Source organism: Lissotriton helveticus, chromosome 12 (genome assembly GCF_964261635.1).
Source record: "Lissotriton helveticus chromosome 12, aLisHel1.1, whole genome shotgun sequence".
Taxonomy (NCBI): Eukaryota; Metazoa; Chordata; class Amphibia; order Caudata; family Salamandridae; genus Lissotriton; species Lissotriton helveticus.
This window is the reverse complement of record NC_136073.1, coordinates 459,255,678-459,272,066: the sequence shown is the minus strand read 5'-3', so window position 1 is coordinate 459,272,066 and position 16,389 is coordinate 459,255,678.

Sequence of the window (16,389 nt, the reverse complement as noted above, 5' to 3'; positions counted from 1 at the left end):
AACCAAAGGTTTTTATACCTTCCATTATTGGTTGTAGTCCAATTAAGCAAGCTCCCCAGCTAACAAGCTGTAAATAATCTGAAACAAAAAGAGAGATCCCCTTAATCCTATAAGGGACGGGGTATTTAGTATAAAAAGAAGAAGAGTCCCACCAAGTGTCTGCTATACTGTAATGTTATTGCAGTAACCCTAGTCTGGGTCTGAGGGCACTATGTCTCAAAGTTTACTAAATTATTGTCCAAAAATGGACCAAGTGAAAAAATAAAAGATTTAAACACACATTATAGATGCACAAAGTACGTCAGGAGGAGCTCTGTCTTGGATTCCAAGACAGAGCTACTGCAGCTCCCTAGGAGCTGCAGTAGCCTGGAACAAGCTTCCCCTCTACATTAGACAATTGCCCGATCTCTTATCTTTCAGAAAGGCACTGAAGACTTGGCTCTTCACCCATTAAAGCACCGACCCACACACACCAGTTCATTCTGCTAGCGCCAGGACACCTCCGGGTAACAGTGCGCTCTAGAAATGTAAAAAATAAATAAATAAATAAATTAAAACCACACATATACATTACATTTAGAAAGATATCACATTTTATTAAAACCTGAGGGAATGGCCCTCTGTCATTGAGAGAAACACAATATACAATGTTACAATTAAAAAAAAAAAAACATAATTAATACACAATTCATATCATAGGAAAACCAAAAAAAGTTGATGCGGCATTTCGGTGCTGTTTGTAGATGTAACACCTTCTTCAGGACGGTTTATCTACAGGAAAGATTTATATACATTTAATACACACACTCCTCATGCTGATAACGTACAAAAATACATGATCTAATTGTTTATCCATGCATAAAAGATTATCTTAGGTTATTAATTGTAGCGATGTAAGTTTATCCACTTTTTTTTACTACTAATTTATTAAAACAAGGTTATTTAAAAAAAAAAAAATAATAATAATTTTTTGGGGGTACGAAGCATTCTCATTTTTCGATTTTGTGAATCTTATCTCTTTTCTTCACAAGGTTGATGATGATACCCCTAGTGTTTAGTATATATATCTCTTCCATTAGTATTATTCTATCGGGGTGTAAACTATACACATACCTTAATTCTCAAGAGACTAATATTGTCGTGACAAGAGACAGAGACACAATTCCGCTTTTTTCTAAAATTGGCGTTGTTGTAGATTCCGTTTCGTAGATTTAAAAAACCACCTAAATTCGAACAATACATACATTAACCATTTTTGGGAGTTGTTAAACTTTAAACTCCTATGACCAAATTCTATGCTGATCGGGTTTCATACCTGTCTGTTAAAAATCAGGGGTATTGACAAAGCTGTGTAAGGTATGGCCACCGTATTCTTTCTTTGTTAGATGCACATCCAAATGTTTTTCCTGAACAGAAATATAAGCCTTTAGTATAATACATTTCTCAAAAATTCTTCGTGATAACCAAAAACGTTTTCATAAGGTTAATATATACCTTTTTGGTCGGCGTGTCGCAGCAGAGAATTCTTCTGCTAGAGTCTTATAGAATGTTGAGGCTAATGGTTTTTTAACTTTTCTTTAGCCCGGGATACTTCTTTATCGATTAAATGTATTTAACGATTCTCTATAACAGAGGAAAGAGAAAAGGGGATTCGGTAAACTTAATCCTTATCCTCATACCTACATATTTCTAGTTATCTCGCGGCATCGCTAGAGCCTTGCATTATTGCGGCCACTATTTGTGATTGAATGCTACTATCTAATTGAGAAATTGTCTGGTTGAAATAGACATGTCTTATATGTATATCACAATTTTACCTCCCTTTATAATATCTACTTTTTCCCTCATTTATTAAAATCTTAAGTCTTAAGTTCAAATGGTCCTACAAATGGACTCATATCCTCTTTACAAAAATCCCCAAGGGTTGTACTATAAGTAAGCGCAGGTAACTTCGGCATGTAGCCGAATGTACGCGCCGGTCTGCATGGGTTGTACTATGAGTAAGCGCAGGTAACTACGGCATGTAGCCGAAGGTACGCGCTGGTCTGCATATCTCACTTTTTCGGCACTACGGACACTACAGCATATAGATTAAAAGCTAAACATTTTTTTTTTATTTAAGAATAACCCCACATTTATTTTGCTAATTCCTCCCTCAGTATTGCGCCTACCTTTTACGCGATTTTCGGCCTCCCTGCCTCCTCTTCTACACAGCTTCCGGGTTCAATGTGTTACCTTTACCCCTTGTCGCTTAATTTTTATGTGTGTGCGTCTGGGGTCAGAGGTCAGAGGGAAGGTCTTATTTCGGTCGTTATAATTATTTCTTAAAGATAATCAAATAATTCATAGATAGTTATCCCACTATTGGACTCAATATGGGGCATGTTTTTGTAATTAATTATTTAGTTCATTTTATAGCAGGCTCGAACGCGGAGTTTTTGCGTGTCGGCCATATTGGAACGGGTAACTTCATTGTTCATATCCCTTTCTTTTCTGTCCAGCTTTATTGATATATCAAACTTCCAGTGTTCAACTACGGTACCGCTAATATTCTACCTCTTGAGTGAAATATTGTGTTTACACGAGTTTGGGTATCTCATATATTGTTACACGCGACCCGATTTTGTGTCAGTCAATATCAGTCAGTTGCCTCTATTTTCAATTTAGATATTATGACAACTGTTTATATTTATTTTTGTTGAAAGGTCTACATTATTTCGGATAGGGTGCTTTCTGGACGAATATATATTTACCTACAGGACTCTCTCTCTAATGTCAATAGACATCGGGTAGATGGTGTGGACGATCTAAATATTGTCAGATTTCTGAATTTCACTCATAATCTCTCAGTATTTTCAGATAGAGCTTAACTGATTTAGCCTAATAGTCTCTGCCAGTCTTCCTTACTATTTAACCCCTTCCGCATAGTGTTAAATTTGGACATGAAGAACTGATCCCTTCTTTTTCTTTTAAGGGTAAGATCTCCTCCCCTGAGGGTCGTTTTGATTGTCTCTATCACGCACCATTTCAAGTCTTCTATTTTGTGTTTGGCATGTATCCAGTGATCTACTAGTTGTGCTGATTTTTTTGAGGTCCTGATTGCTGACCTATGTTCATTAACTCTTATTCTGATCTCCCTGGAGGTTTCACCTATATATCCCAGATCGCAGGGACATTGGATCAGATATATTACATTATTGGTTCTGCAATTGAAAAAGTAATTGACCTTGTGTGTAATCCCATTTATTGAGATTTCCGATCCTTTAATTATATAGTTACAGATTCCGCAATTGCAGCATGGAAAAGTTCCCTTTGGGAGTGGGGTATTCACAACGCTATTTTGTTGAGTTACGGAGGTGTCTCTATATGTTTTCACTAAACTATTTCTTATTGTCTAATTCCGTCTATAGGAGAACATGGGTTTGGGCAGAATAACATTACTCTCATTAGTCACAAGGTGCCAATTTCGATGTATTATATTTTTTATTTTGTTGCTGAGGTTACTATGATTAGTTACAAAGGTCAGGGGGAGAGTTGCTTTCTCAGATTTTAAGTCCCTGTTGAAAAAACTGTCCCTATTAAAATATTTGGCCATTTTATATGAATGTCTAATTAATTTCTTAGGGTATCCTCTATCTATGAATTTCTGTGTCAGTATTTTGGAATGTTTGTCATAATCTATGTTCCTGGTACAATTCCTCCTCAGTCTGAGGAATTGTCCATAGGGAATGTTGTTCTTCTGACAGACAGTGTGGTGGCTGTTGAAATGCAACATTGTGTTTCTGTCGGTAGGTTTGGTAAATAATTCTACTATTAAAATACCTTCTTCATGTTTGATGACAATGTCTAAAAATTCACATTTATGCCGATTAATGTGGTATGTGAATTTTAGATTCTGGTCACCTAAGTTCAACCAATTAATGAACTCCATGAGGGTCTCTTCTTCACCAGTCCAGATAAAAAACACGTCATCTATATACCGTGACCAGTGCGTAATATTTTCATGAAATGGTGCTAAGTAGTTAAAAATGTGTTTTTCTTCAAAATTAGCTACATATAGACATGCCAGACTGGGGGCACAAGTGGCCCCCATGCTGGTCCCCTTAACTTGTTTAAAAAAAATGTTATCAAACAAAAAGATGTTGTTTTTTAAAATCATTGTTACACAATCAACAATGAACGTAGCATGAGCAGACAGATCGAATTATTCTTCCCTTAGCAGTTCTTCCACCATCTTTATGGTGTCGTTCTGAGGTATATTTGTATAAAGAGCCTCTATCTCTAAGGTCACTAACAGTTGATTCAGAGGGTCAAAGTCTAGTTGTTTCAACTTCTCTATCATTGCTGTGGTGTCCTTGATATAGGCCTTTTGTGCACTCACCAGGGGTTGTAGAGAAACATCTACATACTTGCTAAGGGGTTCTGTCAATGAGTCAATACTCAAAACAATTGGTCTCATGGGGGGATCTCTTACATTTTTGTGGACCTTAGGTAGCCCATAAAGGGCTGGTATTGTCGGGTGTTTGTTTTTCAGGAAGTTATATGCATCCTGACATATTGTTCCTTCCTCCTTTGCTATTAGTAGCATATTGCCAATTGTTTTTGATAAATTATTCCATTCTCCTCTGCTCGAGGGACAGTAATGGAATTAATTGTTTAGGAGGGAGAGCATCCAGTCATTATAATCCTCAGTATTCATGATCACAATGCTCCCCCCCTTACCTGCTGGTTTTATCGTGATTGACTTGTCCTGTTCTAAAGATTTTAAGGAATTCTTCTCTTCTAATGTGAAATTATGATTCACCCAGCTTTTCTTACCTAAAAGGTCCTCGATTCCTTTATCAACACAACGTTCGAAGATTTCAATGTCTTTTTTACCATATTTGACTGAGGGGTCCATTTGGATTTTAATATTAAGCCTGATTTATTTTCATTGGTCATTTTGGTTTTGCCCTCGAAGTAAGCATTAAGTCTCACTTTCCGAAAAAAACTCTGAAGATCGCGTTCTAAACCATATTTGTCAATGGGTGCCGCTATGGCGTATCCTAATCCTTTTTCTAATACCTTTTTATCATCTTAGGTGAAGGTCCTAGTGGAGAGATTAATAATTGGTACTTTTAAGTCTAATCCCACTTCTTTTGGCTCCGTGTGTTGTATTGACGTTGTTGGAATTGGTTCTGAGAGGAAAAATTCCCCCTGGCTCTCGCTCTCCCTCTCCCTCTCTGGGGTCCAAAAGATTTTGGACGCTGATCTAAAAAAGATAAGCTTTCTCTCGTGCTTGTAGTTCCATCAGCTTTGTCTTTATGAAGGGGCTCGTAAGGGACCTCATTTTCAGAGTCGAAGCTCGTATAGGAAGTGTAAAAAAACCTAACTTTTTTTGAGGTGAACTTATGATTAGGCTGTGTCCACTGTCTTCTGTTTTGATTATCCTCTCTTGGTCTCTCGTAGTAGTCCTTCTGCAAGTAAGGATACACTATCTCTAGATTATATTGTGTGACATCTTTTTTAAGTTTGTTACATTTTTTGTTAGTCATATACTCCCTATAGCTCGATATATCTGATTGTATTTCCTCCAGCTTCTTTTTAGCCTCTTCCAAGGCATCTATTTCTATCAGTTTAGCTTCTAGAGCCTCTATCTCTGTTTTTTCTATAATAAGGACTTCTTGAGCTGTTTCGATGATGAGGAGCATCCAATCTCTACTGCATCTGTTGGCAATTAGCATCCAATTTTCTATGAATTTTTTGATATTCACGAAGACACCGGGCTCATTTGTAACTTGTAGCCCTTTAGGGATAATACCCTTTTTACAGTACTCCACCATAAAGTCGGCATGTAGTTCAGGTCTTACAATTTTTTTCTTTAGGTTCCACAAATCTCTCCATTGTTGTTCATTTTTATTATCTATAATCACAGTAGAGATATTTTTAGAAGTACCGTTAATGATTTTATTAAACTGGTCCTCGGTAAAACCAAAGGTTTTTATACCTTCCATTATTGGTTGTAGTCCAATTAAGCAAGCTCCCCAGCTAACAAGCTGTAAATAATCTGAAACAAAAAGAGAGATCCCCCTTAATCCTATAAGGGACGGGGTATTTAGTATAAAAAGAAGAAGAGTCCCACCAAGTGTCTGCTATACTGTAATGTTATTGCAGTAACCCTAGTCTGGGTCTGAGGGCACTATGTCTTAAAGTTTACTAAATTATTGTCCAAAAATGTACCAAGTGAAATAATAAAAGATTTAAACACACATTATAGATGTACAAAGTACGTCAAGAGGAGCTCTGTCTTGGATTAAAACCACACATATACATTAAATTTAGAAATATATCACATTTTATTAAAACCTGAGGGAATGGCCCTCTGTCATTGAGAGAAACACAATATACAATGTTACATTTTTAAAAACAAATTAATACACAATTCATATCATAGAAAAACCAAAAAAAGTCGACGCGGCGTTTCGGTGCTGTTTGTAGATGTAACACCTTCTTCAGGACGGTTCATTTACAGGAAAGATTTATATACATTTAATACACACACTCCTCTTGCTGATAACGTACAAAAATACATGATCTCATTGTTTATCCATGAATAAAAGATTATCTTAGGTTATTAATTGTAGCGATGTAAGTTTATCCACTTTTTTTACTACTAATTTATTAAAACAAGGTTATTTTTTTTTATTTATGAAAAAAAAATTTGGGGTACGAAGCATTCTCATTTTTCAATTTTGTGAATCTTATCTCTTTTCTTCACAAGGTTGATGATGATACCCCTACGCTTTAGTATATATATCTCTTCCATTAGTATTATTCTATCGGGGTGTAAACTATACACATACCTTAATTCTCAAGAGACTAATATTGTTGTGACAAGAGACAGACACATTCCCGCTTTTTTCTAAAATTGGCGTTGTTGTAGATTCCGTTTCGTAGATTTAAAAAAACCACCTAAATTCAAACAATACATACATTAACCATTTTGGGAGTTGTTAAACTTTAAACTCCTATGACCAAATTCTATGCTGATCGGGTTTCATACCTGTCTGTTAAAAATCAGGGGTATTGATAAAGCTGTGTAATGGATGGCCACCGTATTCTTTCTTTGTTAGATGCACATCCAAATGTTTTACCTGAACAGAAATACAAGCCTTTAGTATAATACATTTCTCAAAAATTCTTTGTGATAACCAAAAACTTTTTCATAAGGTTATTATATACCTTTTTGGTCGGCGTGTCGCAGCAGAGAATTCTTCTGCTAGAGTCTTATAGAATGTTGAGGCTAATGGTTTTTTAACTTTTCTTTAGCCCGGGATACTTCTTTATCGATTAAATGTATTTAACGATTCTCTATAACACAGGAAATAGAAAAGGGGATTCGTTAAGCTTAATCCTTATCCTCATACCTACATATTTCTAGTTATCTCGCGGCATCGCTAGAGCCTTGCATTATTGCGGCCAAGAAATATGTAGGTATGAGGATAAGGATTAAGCTTAACGAATCCCCTTTTCTCTTTCCTGTGTTATAGAGAATCGTTAAATACATTTAATCGATAAAGAAGTATCCCGGGCTAAAGAAAAGTTAAAAAACCATTAGCCTCAACATTCTATAAGACTCTAGCAGAAGAATTCTCTGCTGCGACACGCCGACCAAAAAGGTATATAATAACCTTATGAAAACGTTTTTGGTTATCACGAAGAATTTTTGAGAAATGTATTATACTAAAGGCTTGTATTTCTGTTCAGGAAAAACATTTGGATGTGCATCTAACAAAGAAAGAATACGGTGGCCATCCCTTACACAGCTTTATCAATATCCCTGATTTTTAACAGACAGGTATGAAACCCGATCAGCATAGAATTTGGTCATTGGAGTTTGAAGTTTAACAACTCCCAAAAATGGTTAATGTATGTATTGTTTGAATTTAGGTGGTTTTTTAAATCTACGAAACGGAATCTACAACAACGCTAATTTTAGAAAAAAGCGTAACTGTGTCTGTGTTTCTTGTCACGACAATATTAGTCTCTTGAGAATTAAGGTATGTGTATAGTTTACACCCCGATAGAATAGTACTAATGGGAGAGATATATATACTAAAGAGTAGGGGTATCATCATCAACCTTGTGAAGAAAAGAGATAAGATTCACAAAATCGAAAAATGAGAATGCTTCGTACCCCAAAAAAATTCTTTTAATAATTTTTTTTTAAATAACTTTGTTTTAATAAATTAGTAGTAAAAAAAGTGGATAAACTTACATCGCTACAATTAATAACCTAAGATAATCTTTTATTCATGGATAAACAATTAGATCATGTATTTTTGTACGTTATCAGCAAGAGGAGTGTGTGTATTAAATGTATATAAATCTTTCCTGTAGATAAACCGTCCTGAAGAAGGTGTTACATCTACAAACAGCACCGAAACGCCGCGTCGACTTTTTTTGGTTTTTCTATGATATGAATTGTGTATTAATTTTTTTTTTAAATTGTAACATTGTATATTGTTTTTCTCTCAATGACAGAGGGCCATTCCCTCAGGTTTTAATAAAATGTGCTATATTTCTAAATTTAATGTATATGTGTGGTTTTAATCCAAGACAGTGCTCCTCTTGACGTACTTTGTTCATCTATAATGTGTGTTTAAATCTTTTTTTTTTTCACTTGGTCCATTTTTGGACAATAATTTAGTAAACTTTGAGACATAGTGCGCTCAGACCCAGACTAGGGTTACTGCAATAACATTACAGTATAGCAGACACTTGGTGGGACTCTTCTTCTTTTTATACTACATACCCCGTCCCTCATAGGATTAAGGGGGATCTCCCTTTTTGTTTCAAACTTTATTCATGAGCGTTTGGAAGGTAGCTGGAGCTCCATGTGAGCCAAAAGGTAACACTATGAATTCAAAAAGGCCAGCAGGGGTACTAAAAGCAGTTTCTTATTGGTCTTCGACCCTTAAGGGCACCTCCCAATAACCTTTGGCAAGGTCAAAGGTAGAAATATAGTGAGCCTCTCCGAGTTTTTCAATCAGCTTATCAATTCTGGGAAGAGGGTATGAGTCACATTTTGAGATGGCATTGACTGCTCTAAAATCGATGCAAAAACTATGGCCCAGGGCACAATTATTGGAGCTCCATTTATTTAAATGTCCGGAGACAGGGCAGGTCGATGCAAACAATGTAGGAGTGTGTGTCAAAAGCAACAAGCATTGGCATAGCCAATAGGTTTCGCCTTTGGGACCTTATAAGTGTTTAGCCATGCAACAGTTGATGTTGTTGCACCAAGGATATTGTGCTGCATAACTAAATACTTTATAAGGTCCCAAAGGCGAGACGTATTGGCTATGCCAATGCTTGTTCAGAATGCTTCAAGGCTCTTGGCACGAACTCAGTTCTTCTTTAACAAGTCCACGGTCCTTTTTTTATGAAACACAGAAAAGATAGATGAGACGTTTCTCTGTGTTTCCCTCGCGTTATTAATTGTACTGACACATAAAGGCGCGTTATCAAATTAAGCCCATTTGAGTTGTAAATTCCCGTCGTCCTTTAAGGCGAATTACTAGCCACCGCCTTGAAAGACAGAATCAAGTACAAGACAATTCAATCACGACCTAATGGCCACTTGCAAAAACATGTTAAGTGTGGCACCAATCGATGCAAAGGGAATTTTGAGATCTTAGACTTATGCGTAAATGGGTGATTTCGCAGCCATTACTGGAGGGCCGGCCGCCTATATTGTGTGAGGTAAATAAAAGGAGCTTTTACCAGAACTACGAGAAACAATCAGCCTTAAAGAACAAATGCCAATTTGCATAATAGGAGGAGGTGCACCCACAGAAGGTTTAATCCTCAAAGTCGTGTTCATTGGTCGCTGATGTTGCCTTTTCCTGTGTCAGTCGGTGAGAAATATGCCTGATAAAAACCTCACAGGGTATTCCCAGAAAGCATGGATGCTGTTGGGGGCACTAATAGATCATTAATTGCACTTCTGGGCGGTGCTGAGTGTGTAGTCAGTGTACAGTCATGTTTCAATGTGTGCTGTTGAAGGGGGATATGTAGTTACTGGTACGTCTTTTTAGGTAGTAATATTGTGTGCACAGAATATTTAAGGCATGGGCAAAGTGGGAAAGTGAACTGTCTTTTATATTTGACCTTTGCTTTTCTACCCAGAGTCATCTAAGGATGTTTGAGGCCCTGTCAGAATGATTTAAAGTGTTTTTGTGATCCTCTTAAAATGTACATATAATTCAGTATTGCTTGGAATCCTGCAGGCTTGAATGAGAATGAACTGGATAGTAAAATTCAAATGTGTTCCTCTACAGGGGCCCCTGCAAAAAGTCTTGCCTGGGACCCCCAAACCCATTAAGATGACACTGGGAGTCTGGTGTTTCCAAAGGGAAGATTGAGTACATAACATTCAAATTCCAGTCTCATCTGACTTGCTCCAAACTAATTTGTCTGCTTCCAGTGTACCCTGTGTAGTGTGTGTGCATCCGTGGGTCGCATCCATGCTGTTGTGAGCTTGCTGTTGCCGAACTGTATGGAATTTCTGAGCTGGTTGGATGAATGTGTTTATTTCTGCCTAACCTGCTGTGATTAGTGTCTGTTTGTTATTGCACGGAGGGGAATGCTGTTTTTAGCAGGGACATATCTGTACTTGATCCAGGCTTTGGAGGTGTCCTATCTAACCTTTCCTATTGGATATGAGAACTAGCTTTGCATTTGGCCCAAGAGAACAGCCCATCGGGGCACATTTGACCCAGAGAACAGCAGCTCTGTTTGTTCAACAAGCAATAAAGGGGGTCTGAAATAGTTACACACCGATGGCAAAGCTACAGTTACACCTACACCATTTGTTAATAGATGACTTAATGTAGTCAAGTAAACAAATTTGCTCCAGTGCTGAGGTTTTCTTTGGACATCATTGTATTCAGGTGGGGTAGCGCTCTTGGGACGTTTGAATTGAACCAGGAATATAACCCTCAGAATCTATAAGGTTTTTAAACCAAAACACAGGCCTGGACCACCATCTCCTAGGTGACATGGAGTGATCTGATAAACCTTGAAATAGTGGACATGGGGCCATAGGTACGTAGTTTATGGGTTTGCAATTACCTAATAGGGAATTTGTGTGATTCGCTATTTGGTAATCGCAAACCGTGATGTACAAATGTATGTTTAATACATTTAGCGATTCCCAGTGGGACATACCAATGAGGTAGGTCTCGGTTTGCAACAGATTGGAAATCACAAAAATCACACGGATGGTGGCCTGCTGCGGTCAGCAGACCACCACGTCTGTGATTGTTTTTAAATAAAGCCATTATTTGTTTGAAATGCAGTTCATTTTCCTTAACCTCTTTGATGCGTCGGACCGCCGTTGGGCGTCACAGTGGGCGTGAGCGGAGGACGGTTGGGGGCCGTCCAAACTGCGTATGCGTCAATTTTTTCAGCAGCGCTGCGGAATGTCTGCCGCGGCGAAGAGGTTAAAGGAAAATGGGATGCGTTTCAAATGAAAAATAAAGTTTACTTTTCATTTTTTTAAAGTAGACTGCTGGCTGTGGGACCAATGCCTGCTCTTAAAAAATATTTTCATCAACATTCACAACCCCCTTCTCATTTGTGACTGGGTTACCACCTACTCGGAGTTGGTGGCAAAATGCAAATGTTTTGCAACTGCATTTCAGTCGCAAAGCATTCACACATACCACTGCGTGTCATTATTAGGAAGGGACGTCCTAAACACACTCCTTCCTAATACCGAATCGCAAACCCAATTTGTGATTCCGTCATAGGTTACCAGATCGCAAATTAGGCATTTGTGCATTAAAAAATATGCTACGAATCGGGTTGATAGCTTCTTACATCTGGCCCTAAGTCCTGTACTTTTGTAGGGAAATGTTGTTCTTAGCTGTAAAGTAGCAATAGATAACTGTTATCACTTCTGCCTTTTAAGCCTGCAGTATATTGCAATCTGGGTCTTGTAGTTTCACTTTTAGTATTGACAGTATGGGCTCAAAATCCCTGCATGTAAAGAAAAGTGCTATTGGCTAAAAAGGACTGGCTAAAAATGCCACGTGTTCCACATGGCCATTTGGCAACTATGAGTGTTATCAACACACGAAGGATACCAAGGGTCTTTTAAGGAATCTTATACTAAACATTCAGTATTATTGTCTGTATAAGGCAAAACCGAACACGTTACTAAAATCAAAACACAATTCCTAAGGAGAGAAAAGTGTGAAAACAGTGAAAGAAATGCCCATCAGCCCACCCATTGGCGGAACTTCATCATCTGGGTCTTATGTAATGAAAACTGGTATAAATTGTTTATGAGGTTTGCTAGTATCGGATCCTCCAGTGCAAGTATAAGCCAAAAAGGTGAGAGTAGTAGGCTGAAGGAGCAAGTTGCAGTGCTCAAAAGGTGTGAAAAGGAAAGGTGAAAACTTTAAAAATGCCTCAGATGCCAGTCCGAGGTAACGACGGAGAGAGCGTGGCCTCTTTGTCCTGAGCGAGTGCCAGGCGAGGTGAGGTCTTCTCCCCTTCATACATGGGAGAGTTTGTGATACTATGATATGAGACTGCCTCAAAGTTAATAATACTGGTAGGTCGACATAATCATATTACGATTTCATTTATTCACATTCCTGTTTTTGTTGCAGTAGTGCATATCATAGGTCCTGATGAAAGCCTGCTGAGGCTGAAACATGTCGACCAATTCAATCAATGATAGATAGTAATTAATTACATACTATCTCCACTCTGTTTTTAATCTTGCCGTTTTGCTGTACAAATTGAATAAAGTATACTTAGGCATCAAAACAGGCATTTTTAAAGTTTTCACCTTTCCTTTTCACACCTTTTGAGCACTGCAACTTGCTCCTTCAGCCTACTACTCTCACCTTTTTGGCTTATACTTGCACTGGAGGGTCCGATACTAGCAAACCTCATAAACAATTTGATGAGGTGTCTAGCGGATACCAGTTATCATTACATAAGACCCAGATGATGAAGTTCAGCCTATGGGTGGGCTGATGGGCATTTCTTTCACTGTTTTCACACTTTTCTCTCCTTAGGAATTGTGTTTTGATTTTAGTAACGTGTTCGGTTTTGCCTTATACAGACAATAATACTGAATGTTTAGTATAAGATTCCTTAAAAGACCCTTGGTATCCTTCGTGTGTTGATAATTGTTTAGTTGGGGGACAGGATACAAGCAGGTCTATAAACACTTACTCCCCTAGGACCCTCCGTATATTTTGTTCTAAGTAACTATGAGTGTTACTCTTTTAGACAGCAGCTGAAACTATTATTATACCAGTAACCCTATTTTTACTGCACTGAACAACTCCACAAAGTCAATGAGTGGTAACAATGTGCCCATTAAGTACATCCGGGTAGCATTTAGATCCAGTGTCAGGGCCAAAGTAGCAAGTGATATGTTTTTAGAGCCAAACACTTTTTGTCACAATATTGCTCAGGTAATGTGGGGTAGTAGCCAGAGCTGCTGTTTTTGGACCGCTTGAATCAGGTTTGAATCCCACCCTCAGCTCAACATCCTGTGATTTCGGCAATTCACCACTTCTCCCTGTGCCTAAAATGTGTAGCATGGTTTGGTTTTCCTTTCAATGGCTTTAAGGCCCTTGGGCCTAGTTTGTGCTATATAAAACAACATAACTAAATGTTATCACCTGGTTGTAAATGAAAGATGTTCTTTGTGGCTGACTAAACCAGGTCCTGTAAATAAGAACCAGGTGGAATAAACGCACAGTATTAGAAATGAGGTAGGCAAGTGGGCTGTTGTTTTTACTATCTATGTGTAATTTCTCCATAAAAGCAATGAGCATCACTAAATTTGGGAGATATTTTGTTTTGAAATCCATTGTTTCTGTTGTATCCCCTGGATATCTGGTAGTTTTACTTTTGCAAAGTTTTTAGTTTGCCAGTCAAATTAACCTTATCTGATCTCTTTAAAACGTGGGTATTTTTATTTAGAAATTATCATAGCTGTCGTTCTAGTAAGACCCCTCTCTGTGTACATGCCTCCTGCGCACCTGCATAGACTTCAGAAATGGGAAGCGGGTGAGAAACAGTGTTAAATGGTGAGTAAAAAATGTACTTCCAACAACAGCAGTAGGCTGTTGATTTGTTCAGTGTTATACTGCAGCTTCACTACATAGTTCTAATGAACAACTAAAGTGCTAACACTCTATATTCATCCAAAAAGTGAGACACACCTGGATACCATGTTGCTTGAATAAGAGCTGTAGAATTTAAATCATTTCCTATAGAGGTCACAGCAGTAAATAAACGGAAAGATGGATTTAATGTTGTCATAGACACTGTGGTTAGTTCTCTAGAACACTAAAATGGTGACCCTTTTTCTTTAAATTCAAATATCTTCCCGATGCATGTCAGAAAAAAGTCTAGCATGCTGACTGAAACATACTTTATTGGCAGCAGCAGGTTGTCGGTTGAGTCCGTGTTCTACTGTAGCTTCACCCAGAGTTCAAATAAACAACTAGAGTGCCAACATTCTAGACCGATCACAAAATGGATGCCAAGTTGGTGAATAGACGCTCTTGAGTTTAAAGACTTTCCTATGGAGAAGCTTCAAGTAAGCGAACCATGGCCCCCAGTGCACTCTCCCGGCCACGAGATGCTAATGTAGATAATAAACCAGTTGTTTCAAAATGAAAGGGGATTTGCTACAACAAAAAAAGTTTGAGCATGAGATACCAAGGGGTGAGATTTTCAAACATTTTGCGCTGGTTTAATGTCACAAAAGTGACGCTAACCAGCGCAAATATTATTTTTGCTGAAAAGCACCCTTTCAGTAGTTCAAAGTAGCGTGAAGCATTGCTTTGCATTACTTTGCGCCTAGGGTGCGTTACATGGGTGGTACATGGGCGTTCCCATGTAAACGCCCATGCCTTTTGACGCAGAACCATATTTACAAAGATTTGTGAACATCGTTTTGCGCCAAAAGTTAACGCCCCTTCAAAAGAGGCGCTTACAGGAGAAATGCTTTCATTTCTCCGTGCTTTTCCGACTTTGCATGCATGCTGCACTGCGCAGCACATATGCAAAGTAGGAAAAGCTTTGCATTGTGCCTAGCATAGAATTTTGTACAGGAAGGGTACCCTTCCTGTACAAAACCTATGCTACAATTATGCACACACCCTAGCGCTACGGCGCTAAGATGTGTTCATGGCGCATGGCAGCTGAAATCAGCGCCGGCACAAGGGAAAGGAGAGCGCCATATCTGTGAAGATAGCGCGCTCTCCTGCTCCCTCCCTTTCGCGCAACACAGCGCAGCCTCGCAGGTGGGGGGTGAGCTGTGTTGCGTGACTTTTTGGGAAATCTCCCCAAATGTTTATTAGATTAGGCCTGTTTTAACTGCCATACTGGTGCAAAGAGCTGCTGTGTCTAAGTCTAAATTTGATATTGTACGTCATACAGGCGCGCAACGTCCATTGGGCTCAAAGGACTTCAGCCCCCCACCCCGTCGTGTGTGTCAGCCCGGGCAGAGACAGCTTCCCGGGCACACACACAGCTGTACCCGAGTACTTCACAGGTGTTTAACCCGTTAAGTGCGTGCATCAGCCGACGCGGCCCCGCGCAATAGAACGCCCGCACCGCAGCGGATTTTATGCCGCGGTTAACAGGTTAAAAGACCATTTACTTGCTAACAAGGCTTTGTTGTGTTTTCACCCCTTCTTAGATCCCCTTCATCTCCAATCTGCATATTGCTAGAAGAATCACGACATTTTTAGTAGCCCTCACCCCCTACCGTAAATTGGCTCTAATGTCGCCTCTGACGTCACAAATGCTCGCCTCTGACGTCACAAATTCTTACAAAATAACCTCGCTCAGGGACAGGAAAGACTGGGTCATTCAGCAGCGAAGACAAAAGCTGTAACACACCCTGGAGATAAGAGATAGGTGCTCAGAAAAACTGCATAAAAACGACTGTCCCGTTCCGCATTTCCATCTGACCTCTGTTCTATCTAATCAGCGAGTCGGTTCCCTCAACCAGCCTCAGTTATTGGACCCGGGGGATCAGAGTAAACAGTGGCTCCAGCTTGGGCCACTAGAAAACAAACCTGCGGCGCGCGAGCCATAGTGCCCACACTCCCAGCGCTTACTCCACTTTGCGCACCATAACACTTACATACCAAGGAAACTCATGAGACAGATTTGTGGGAAAGCAGTGGTGCAGGTTTATTTTGCACAACAAGTAGCAATAAGGTGGGTCATCTTACGGGCGATCCAATGCGACAGCCCCTCGCTGACCCGCATGCCTAATGAGCCATTCTTGCACGGCGAGTCGATGCTCTGACGGTGCAGTCCATTATCACTTTCTTTCGTTCACTCCCGCCCCCCCTG